General features: G+C 41.2%; 1 long non-coding RNA gene across 1 annotated transcript; it reads right to left on the minus strand.

The window, feature by feature from the left end:
* Positions 1-7,019: 7,019 nt before the first annotated feature.
* Positions 7,020-10,252, minus strand: LOC143414740 (uncharacterized). Its single transcript, XR_013095437.1, has 2 exons — positions 10,110-10,252; positions 7,020-8,382 (listed from the first exon to the last, which is right to left on the minus strand). It is a non-coding gene; the product is annotated as an uncharacterized LOC143414740 (long non-coding RNA).
* Positions 10,253-11,096: the final 844 nt, after the last annotated feature.

Genomic DNA, 11,096 nt, shown 5'->3' on the forward strand with positions numbered 1-11,096 from the left:
AGAGGATATTTTTATGGTGCACTTTTGGCCCTTTAGTGTCATTAACCAGATTTGATCTGGACTCAAATGCAGACATTAAAATTAAAAGCTCAGATTTATTTTGTTCACTGATGTTTCTCAGTCAATCAAGACTAAAATGTCATAATCTAAGCAGGGAGCAAAGGGGCAGGCAGGCGAATAAACAGAGCCTGTTCCAAAATCATTTTCCTTCAACGGTTTCTTTCTCCCCGCAGGTTTGCTGTCTTCCACAGTTTTCCCTTTTCCACACTGGTGTTTCCCCACAAATCCACAAGCATCTTCTCCAAAGAGACATAGGTAAGTCCAAATCAAAGACAGCTTTTTCTTTTTTTTAAACTGACTGAGGAGCCAGAGCACACTGCCACAGTAGATACAACCACAGACACACACACAGGAGAGAAAGTGAAAGTAACAGGCACAGGAGGACAAGGACATAACACTTAGTAAGATCATAGCCTATCAGAGTAATGCTGCTCATCCTGCTGCCTCAAATCTCAAACTGGTTTCTTGACCATTCACATAACATTTGAGAACCCACTGTGCTCAAATGTCCTCCACAATCACCAGTTCCCAGTCAAATAGAGAACCTTTGGGAATTAGTGCAACAGGAGATTCCCATCATGCATGTGCTTCCCACATATCGGCAGCAACTGTGTGATGCTATCATGTTAATATAGACCAAAATCTCCAGTTCCTTGTTGATTCTGTGCCGTGAAGAATTAAGGAAGCTCTGAAGGCAAAAGGTGAACTAAAAAATACACATGCATCAATATATTTAGCTGCTTCGGCATTTCTCCCGCTTTGTTGTTCTACAGCAACACCATTTATGCATCTTATGATATCTTCACTAAATTCAGAATCTGAGGAAACTGAAATCATGATTCGGCGTCTTCTAAATCGGTGCGTAACCTTTCAAATCTCGCTAAAGTGCCGTCATTTTCTCACCACCTCCCCAGCATCCAAATTACACAGACTTAAAGTCGCCCTTGCAAGTGTAATCCTACAGTGAAAGCCTGCTATCGGCTAACCTGCTCTCACTCACCTTCCCTATTCCGCAACAAGGGAGAAGGAAAGCAGGGAGGATTAGGATGCAAAGAGAGTTCCCTAATCTGTGTATTAACAGCAACCAACTGAGTCTGGCTGTCTCGGGGAGGCAGAATTTGGGAAGTAATCTAAAAGTGTCTCATTGTGATGTGTATAAAAACCCCGCAGTCTTAATTGGAAAGGAGAAACTCTGATACACCTAAATGTCTCATGCTCACACCGTGGCTGTCAGCATTGCACCAGATCAGCAGTAACGTTACACTTTGCCTTTGATAAAACATAAATAAAGCTTGAAAGAGAGGCGCAGAACAATGAGATCCGTGAGCGCGATGTGTGTGTGTGTGTGTGTGTGTCTTACAGCCAAGCTCCATCTGTATGAAAAAATAATTGGCTCTTAGTTCTGGACCTAGAACTTATTATTAGACTGCTGCCTTTGTAGATGAAACTGCAAATTTAGAGGGGCACAGAATGTTTTTCTTATTATTACACAGATTCCGAGTTGCTGCTTCACCCTTTGAGCCCCTGGCTTTCTGCACACAATCATGTTGATTGTATTATTTAATTTCACTTTCACCTTTATCGTAATTTCTTCTTCTGTATAAGACCTTTTTTTCTAAAAAGATTCAACTTTCTGTCCCCAAAACAAACAAACAAAATACAAGCACTTTCTTTTTTTCTTTCTAATATGTCTGAGGCACTCTCCTCCTGCTCAGCAGTCGCTTTAATAATTGACCGGGCAAGGGATGCAATCACACAAAAGCACATACACACAGGTTCACACGTGCGCATGCACAGGTGAGTGATATGGGGACAGGTCCCTACAGTACATGGCCACTAACTCTGGGGTCAGAGTGGAGTCAGCTGGATAATGGATGAGCTTGAAAGAGGCAGCTGACAAATCTGTGGCACTCCCCTTACACCCTGTCTATCTGCCCGGGTGCATGATTTTTTGCTTTTGTGCGTGTTTGACAGTATGACTGTGTCGCAGGAACAGAGAGAAAAACTGACAGTGTGACGAGCCACGTTTGGCGACACAAGTGAGCGGGAGAAAGACTGGGAGGCGAAAAATAGAGCAGAATGTCCTTTTGATTTATTGTGATGGCGGCATCTGAGGGCGTCGAGAAATTCCTCTTAAACTTAGATGATTGCACATTAGACTTTGGCCCAGATTTTAAAAAAAAGTATTTTTTTTTAATACAGCAGCCTTGCTAAGAAGAGCGGCATTAACAGCATGATCAGTCGAGTGAAAAGAATGCATGGGAGATACGCTTACTGGACACTTTCTTTAGTTAGACCCTGCTAATACTCTTTCAATTCTTCAAGGCCAAATTCTGAAAAGAAACTGAGACTCAATTTTCTTCCAACTTCTGGTGTCTAATTTTGGTGAGCCTGTGCGAATCGTAGCCTCAGTTTACTATTCTTATCTGAATGGAGGGACACCCGGTGTGGGCTTGTGCTGCTGTAGACCACCTGCTCCTCATAAATGCTCTTCTTCATAGCGCAATTGTGAGAAGAGGCTGGTTGTTACTTTCCTTTCCTATCAGCTTAAAGCATTTTGAGGCATTTTCACCCAGAGAACTGCTTCTCTCCTTTTCAGGCCATTCCCTGTAAACTCTAGAGGTGGATGTGCGAGAAAATCTCAGTAAATCAGCAGTTTCTGAAATAATCAAAATAACCAACAACCATGCTGCGTTCAGAGTCACTTAAATCAATGCTCTTCCCCATTCTGATGCCCAGTTTGAAGTTCACCAGATCATCTTGACCATGTGTGCGTGCTTAACTTCACTGACTTGCTGCCATGTGATTGGCTGATTGGATACTTTGTTCAACAAGTACCTAATAAAGTGGCCGGTGGGTGCATGTGTTTGTTCATTTTTTACTAGTAGATGAGAGGAAGATGCCATGCTCGGCACAGAGTGGGGAAATCAAGCATGAAGTCTGGAGGCAAGGAGAAACAGCCGACAAGTCTCCACCCATCAGTACCTATAAAGCTAGCTAGTTAATACCATTCTGATACAGAGTATCTTAAAATATAACACGCCGAGCTTTTCCAGTGTGTGGATTTGAATGCTTGAATGCTTCCTGATTTATAAATTCTTCAGATTGTAATTTGATGGTCAGACAAAACAACGAAACAAGCTATATTTTTCCCTCGAAAAAGACTTTTTTCCCTTCAAGTCATTACTGAAAGCAAATATCTAAAGATCAAGATCTGGATTTAGATTTTTCCAAATCTCGTTAGAGGACAAAGTGGAGCAGTAGGACAGGAGACATCTGTCAATGCACTGTCTCCCAACAGGCATTGATTACAGCGAGTCACGTTCATTGATCAATACTCCTTCTGTGCCTTCAGCCTCTGACCACAATCTTTAGCATGTGTATATTGAGGTTAGAGCTGCTTTTTCACACGTCTCTCAGACGCCTCGGAGCGCAGGCATTTTCCATGTGTACACATTCAGTGTTATTTTCACCATCAGTCTGTTGATAGAAAAACAGAGGTTTTAGGTTGTTTCATTGTTATGAGAAAAATAGTGTAGATGGCACATTTGGTGACATACATAAGCCCCACTTTGTATCCAGGACTGACATTATTACCACTGTGATACCAAAATCTTTTGTACGGGGAGGATTTTCTGAAGTATTTCTTCATCAAAAACAGAAGTTTACACTCTATATTTGTTTTTTTCCTTTAATTTTTTTGTATAGATTGAACAAGCAAGTTATAATGTAGTAATAAAGCATTAGCAGTGGTGAATTTTGTTAACAGAGTCAGGGTAATGAGAGGGGTGCTGATCTTCTCTTAGTCTCTCTGAAAGGGAATGAGCATGTTTTCCAAATGTTGTCTTCTTCCTATAATAAAAGTGTCATCCTGCATTGTACATACTAGGATTGGATTTCCCTGAAGTTTCCTTAATCGGTTCTTTCTAATTATACTCTCTCATGTGAACCACTTTGATTTCACTTGCAAGTGGAACAGGTTTAAAATTCTCAATGCGATCAAGAGAACAAGACGCTCACAGCGGTCGTCTAATTCAATAACGAGTGAGTAAATTTTTTACTGTGATGCAAACTTTTAAAAAAGAAAGCAGACCTCATCTCCTCTGTAATCTCTCTCGCCGTTTCATTTTTGCCTCCAAAGTTAACTGACTGCTCTGCTCTTACAGTGTAATTGAACATGAGCATCCACAAGGCCAGATCGTCTAGACGCTCGATTTCAAAGGCCTTTTAAAAACTTGAATCAATAAAGTTGCCGTCTTATCAACGCACTGCTTCCCTAGACGTCTGGCCACAAGAGGCCTCGTAACGTTGAGCTCGCACAAGCGCCAAAACCCTGTCGATTAATCGTTACCACCGTGCCTCTTTGCTTGTGCAGTCATCAAAATAAGTGAAGAAGAGCCTTCTCAGTGAGAAACTCTCATCATTTTAAGTGATTACGTTGCTTACACTTACTGAACAGTGTTGATTTATGTGCAGTCAATGTGGGTGGAATGTAAATAATTATTTTGAGTGGCAAAGATATTTCCCAGTGTTTTGAATGCTTCATTTGCATGTGACATCTCAAAGCCCAAAGTTTTATAGATTTAGCAAACAGTGAACTGGAGGCTTATCATCAAGAGGCTCAGCTGGTACGAGACAAGGTTGGGACACAAGCTTTGAAATACAATAAGCTGGTGTTTTTCACAGAAATGGCTGATCAAGCTCCAAAAGAGTCAAACAATGAAGTTCTGGGCAGGTAAAAGAGGTCAAACAAACAAAGGCCACTCGAGCCTAGCTATTAATTAATAATGGTTACATGGTTGATTGATCAATTTTGTCTGCGCCGAGTTGGTTTTATTCCCCTATTTGCCATCTTCATTACGTCTGTTTCCTCTTTTTTTCCCATTTATATGTTTTTATAATGTTGGCATTATTCACTAAATTGTTTTGTTTTAGGTTATTTTCAAGATCTAGCCAGTGACTATGGATGAAAATTATCCAACCGCTAACTCTGGTGCATTTCCAGCAAAGTTTATTAATGATCATTAACCCTGTTAAAAAATAAAATAAATCAAATTAAGTAAATAAAAGACTTACAACTATCTAAGACAATATCTGTCAATGGCACAGAGACACACGGCAGAAACCAACACAACTTAACTAATACCACAAAAAAAAAAAACAAACAAGTAGCCTAACAGTTACTTTAACTTAACACTGCCAAATAAACTACACAATATACTTAAGGTAACCGATTCCAGGTGGCCCCCATGATTTTCTACACTTGGTACAGTCCACTTGTCATGAGCTCAGAAACAAAATGGATATTTAAAAAAACAGAGAAAGAAATACAAGATGAAATAATGTAACAGCAATGGCTGGACAAAAGTGAACTGTTAATGCATGCCTCAAAGCACGCTAACGTATTTTTAATAAATATGTTTACATGAAGCTAATGATTGTGTGTAGAAGTGTAAAAGTGTAAATCAAAACTGCCTTGTTGTTTTGTCTGGTTACTAACTTTATAGTAGCAGCCCTGATAAAGCCTTGTACAGCTACCGTTTTCCCATACGTAATGTCATGTAACTAGGGTTGCCAACCGTCCCTTAAAAAACGGAATCGTCCCGTATTTCGAAACAAAAGTACACGTCCCGTATTGAGCTAATAAGGGACGCACTTTGTCCCGTAATACAGTGAGAATCAAAAGTAGTCTATAAATGTTAATGGAATTAACGCTTTGTTTGAAAACATAATTCCCAGCCCCTCTCCTGCTTTGTGACCAATGAGCTGACAGCACACTTATGACAATTCGAGTATGACAATTCAGATTATCTCATTGGTCGAGGAAAGGTCGCTTGCGGAGAAAATACCGGAAGACAACAGATGACCACAACAACAAGCATGGCCAACAGGGAAACAAACGCCGACACTGCGGTGCAAGTCTCGGATGACAGTACACCTAAAGCTGGGCAGACACTGTGCGATTTTTTTCAGTCACGTTATTCAGCTCCTGCTCAAACTGCACGATTGACTCGCAGGGTTAGAAGTTTGCAGGTCACGATGCAGGGTCTCACACTATACCGCCCGATGCTCTGATGCGACCTGAGTGCTCACACTGTGCCAACATAACATGAAGGTTATAACAGAAAATCTGTCGCTCGCTCTCTCTGTCTTTCACTCACACAGACACACCACCATCAACTTTGCTAAATTGCTAATGAAAAACATGATCAGGCAGCTGTGATTGAGCAGCAGTGTAAATCCAACTATTTTCACGGTTGTTGTGGTCGTGATAATTTTGTGATGCCACATCGAAAAGGCTCGGATGAGCTTTCCAAAGTTCTACAAGTGCCTCCATCACTTGTGTCCAGATCACACGCTGCACAGCCGTGCTGCGCCGTCTTTTTCGCCGATGTTTACGTGTTTGCGCATGAGCAGTGTGAGCGGCTGTGGTGACACCCTCACGAGCGATTGATGATCGGGAGCTGGTCGTGAGGTGTTAATCACTTCTCGTTACCCCACGTATACTACACGATGCACGATGAAGGCCAAAATCGGGCCGATCACCAAATCGGTCGCACGACTCAAAAATCGGCTCAAAATGGGCCAAAAACCGCACAGTGTAAGCCCAGCGTTAGAGCAGCAATGTTTGTTCCCCTCAGAGAAAGAAAAGAAAAAAGGCTGCAAAAGTACAGGGAGGACTGGGAAAAGGAAAACACCTGGCTGGGAAAGTGCACGATAACACCTATAAAGCGCACTGCACTGTGTGCCGGCGCACTTTTTCCATAGGCATGCTTCTAGTGGTGGGCACAAGAAGAACATGAGGGGCGTGAAAGCTCGGGGAACCCTTAACCAATTTTTTGTCCACCAGGCCACGGCAGAAGCAGATATGGTATGTAAACACTGGTTTGTTGTTTAAACCCTCTGGTTAAGGTTAATATGGGCATGTGCGGTGAATATCAGCGCTATGTGGCCAGAAGTGTGATAATATCATTTATTTTGTGTAATAAACAACTGCAAGGATGGATGATTACAACAAATAGATGAATAATACATAAAAGTAATACATAGATGAATAATGATGATGAGTTAAGGTGCGTAATCATGGGAACAAGCGGGTTTACAAACAGGAGCAGCTGATTAGCATTAGAAAAGCTGAAATAATACCTCAACTGAAGCCAATTGTACTAAATGCACTATATGTGCACTGTTACAAGAATATTTTTCGTTCTATTGCTTTCTATTAATTTATATAATTTTAAGTTAAGCAGGACAGAGTTCTTTTAAAGAAAGATTTACTTATATTCTCAAAAGTTAAGCATGACAGGCTTCTGTTTAAGAAAGAGACCTGTTTTACTGTGTTAATGTTGTCATTTTGAGCTAAAAATAAATGGCTAAATGATCATTTGTTTCCCATATGGTCATATCACAAAGAATATGCATCTGCTTAAATCAAATTCAAGTCAAATGGTTAAAAAATAATTTCACACACACAAAAAAAGAGCTACCACACTGGGAAGGGTGAAGACAACTGGGTTGCCCGGCCCTGGCCACGAGGTGTCCCTTATTTATTTTTCAGGGAGTTGGCAACCCTACATGTAACTTGTTTTCTTGTATGCGGCTGAGTGTCAACAATTTGCAACCACACCTTGCTTGAGTATTCGTCTTACTATCACATCTGTCATTTGGTGTGAATGTGTTAAGAAAAAGAAACTGTTTGCTCGGCATTTTCCTGACCACTCACTGTTCACATCAGCTTCTCTTTGTAGTGTCGTGTGAAAGAAAAGAAGATTTTCCCAGGACCGCATAGAATCCAGTGAAAAACTAAGTACACTCTATGGTTCAGAAGCTTGTAGAACCACCTTTAGCAGCAGTAACTTGTAAAGATTTTTCCTGCATGACTTTCTCTTGGCTCTGTCTCTCTTCTTTCCAGCATTGCTTTAGTTCATTGAGGTTTGCAGGTATTCTATTATCCACAGCCCTCTTAAGATCCGTGGACTTTGACTGGACCATTGCTACACCTTCGTTTTCACTCATTCTGTCGTAGATGTGCTGTTGTGTTGGGATCATTCTCCAGCTGCATGACTCAGTTTTAGCTCTCGTCCTCACTGTGGTATACAGAGGTGTTCACGGTTGAGTCAATGACTGCAAGGTGCTCAAGTCCCCTGACTGCAGAACAAGCCCAAAGACTGAGGCCTGCAAAGTCTGAGATGCAGCTCTTGGGTTTTCTGCAGTTTTTTTCTAAACAGTGGAGAGTCTGACCTTGGTGTGAATTTGCTGGGACGTCCATTCCTGGGAAGATTGTGACACAACACTGACCTCAGTTGTCTTCAGACCTGCAAACTGGCAAAAGTTGTAACTTAGATTTATTAGAAGAAGCCAAAAAATTCATGTAGCAGTTCAAATGGTTGTCAGCTTATTAGGAACGACGGTTACTCTTTAGCTGTAGCTCTCCTGCTCTTTATTTCATTGGATTTGTAGAATTTCATCTATGCACACTTGTTTGAATGTAAGACTTGGAATTTCATTATTAGATTACACATTTCTTGTCTGCTCATAAAATCCGCAGCACAGACTTTATTTAGATTAGATAGAACTTTATTAATCCCTCGGGTGGGTTCCTCTGGGAAATTCGATTTCCAAAAAAGCACAGCACCGACAGAAGTTACAGAGTTACAGAATATTATATATATATTAGGGGTGCAACGATACACAAAATTCACGGTTCGGTTCGGTTCGATACTTTGGTGTCACGGTTCGATATTTTTTCGATACAAAAAAATGTTCATGCCTTTTTAATTTGTCATTTATTAAAATTATAAATATATATTTTAACTCAAAAGTACAGTTTTTAAATTTAACCCTAACCCTTGTGCGTGTTTTTTTATTTTGACAGCGAATGCGCACCTGCGGACCACTTATGTGCAGCCCTGGTTATTTAGCTCGTCATATTGCAGCCACAGAAATTCTTTTGTCCATGAAACCATAAAGCTGCACTTTCTTTTTGCCTTATAGTCTGATTTGTCATAACTTCTCCGTTTTGTGGTAAGCTTTTCTTTGGCTGTCACTTCTTCACCCTGAGCTGTCTTATTTGGCTCAGCAGAACTAAAATATATATCTGTCTGTGAAGGTTCTCAGTCATCCAGGTCATCGTAGTCAAATATAAATCCTGCTGCTTTTACACACGTACTCACATAAGCTCAGCGATTCTCTGCGCGATCAACCTTTCACATGTTTAAGCTGCGGGAGATTTCACTTGTCATGTTTGCATAGTAAGCTAACGATTAATAAGACGATGTCAGAGGAATTGGTGCACAAATTATCATCACTCACAGATCAGTGCTGTCGCTCTCTATACACAGTTCGCGCGATTGCAAAGTGAAAGCAAAAAAACAAGCACAAATTTAAACGCGATTTCAATATGTCACATATTGACAGTGGCTCACCGATGCCAATGACATAATTACCAGCTACATTTCTGAAAGAATGCAAAAGCATTGACATATTTTTCCTTCCTACAATAGCCCGACGGGCAGGGAAGAGATAGATTTTGGTACCCCGACTGAAAAAAATCGCTAGCTCCAGGACGTTGGGCTAGCGATATTGCGAGCCCTGTATCTGATTGAGGAATCACTCATCTTTGGAAAAGAGAGTTTATTACAGAGAAATGGCTCTTTCCAAAATAAAAGCTATACTATCCGCTTCTTCTGGGCTATATTCTCAGCAGCATATTAAACAGCTGTCTAAATGACTCGGCTAAAGTTAGTAGCATGCTTGCTTGTTTTTTTTCTGCTTCCACTTGTCTTTGCACTACGATGATGTCGGCGTAAATGTGCAGTCATATTCGTTGTGTTCCCACTAGTGCTTTCAGGTTAATCTCGTTGAAATGACCTTAATGCCACAACACGGCAAATCTCCGTTAACGAGCTACCGCCGATCGCCCGTGCATGGGGCTAGACGGCCAACACGTTAACGAGCTAACTGCGCTAACACACTAGTTCCCACCCATGTAATTAAGCATTGCGTGGCACATCCAACATACTGTTTTACTTTAGTCCATGACTGCTTACCTTCAGGGTCATATGTCACATGAAAACCAAAATAATTCCAAACGCCAGATCTGAATGAGGGTGGGGGAGGTCCATGTTGTAAGGAGAGCTTAACTTCTGTCTCGCTAGCTTGCCCTGCGCTCTTCCTTCTGACGATGCTGTCTGTGTTGAGCGCTCAGTGAATCTGCGTTCAGGCGGAGTAGTCAAACGCAGATTCACTGAGCGCTCAACACAGACAGCATAGTCAGAAGGAAAGTTGATAAAATAAATTACAAATTTTGTATTGTTCGATACATATGCGTACCGAACCGAAAGCACTGTATCGAACGGTTCAATATCGATACGAATATCGTTGCACCCCTAATATATATATATATAAAAAAAAACAAAAACACCCAGCACGCCCCTGCGGGCGGTTTATCCTTCAAGCTCGGGTCCTCTACCAGAGGCCTGGGAGCTTGAGGGTCCTGCGCAGTATCTTAGCTGTTCCCAGGACTGCGCTCTTCTGGACAGAGATCTCCGATGTTGTTCCCGGGATCTGCTGGAGCCACTCGCCTAGCTTGGGAGTCACCGCACCTAGTGCTCCGATTACCACGGGGACCACCATTACCTTCACCCTCCACATCCTCTCGAGCTCTTCTCTGAGCCCTTGGTATTTCTCCAGCTTCTCGTGTTCCTTCTTCCTGATATTGCTGTCATATATATATATATATATATATATATATATATATATATATTCACACACACACACACACACACAGTGGGGCAAAAAAGTATTTAGTCAGCCACCGATTGTGCAAGTTCCCCCACTTAAAATGATGACAGAGGTCAGTAATTTGCACCAGAGGTACACTTCAACTGTGAGAGACAGAATGTGAAAAAAAAATCCATGAATCCACATGGTAGGATTTGTAAAGAATTTATTCGTAAATTAGGGTGGAAAATAAGTATTTGGTCAATAACAAAAATACAACTCAATACTTTGTAACATAACCTTTGTTGGCAATA

This window comes from Maylandia zebra, linkage group LG22, assembly GCF_041146795.1.
Source record: "Maylandia zebra isolate NMK-2024a linkage group LG22, Mzebra_GT3a, whole genome shotgun sequence".
Taxonomy (NCBI): domain Eukaryota; kingdom Metazoa; phylum Chordata; class Actinopteri; order Cichliformes; family Cichlidae; genus Maylandia; species Maylandia zebra.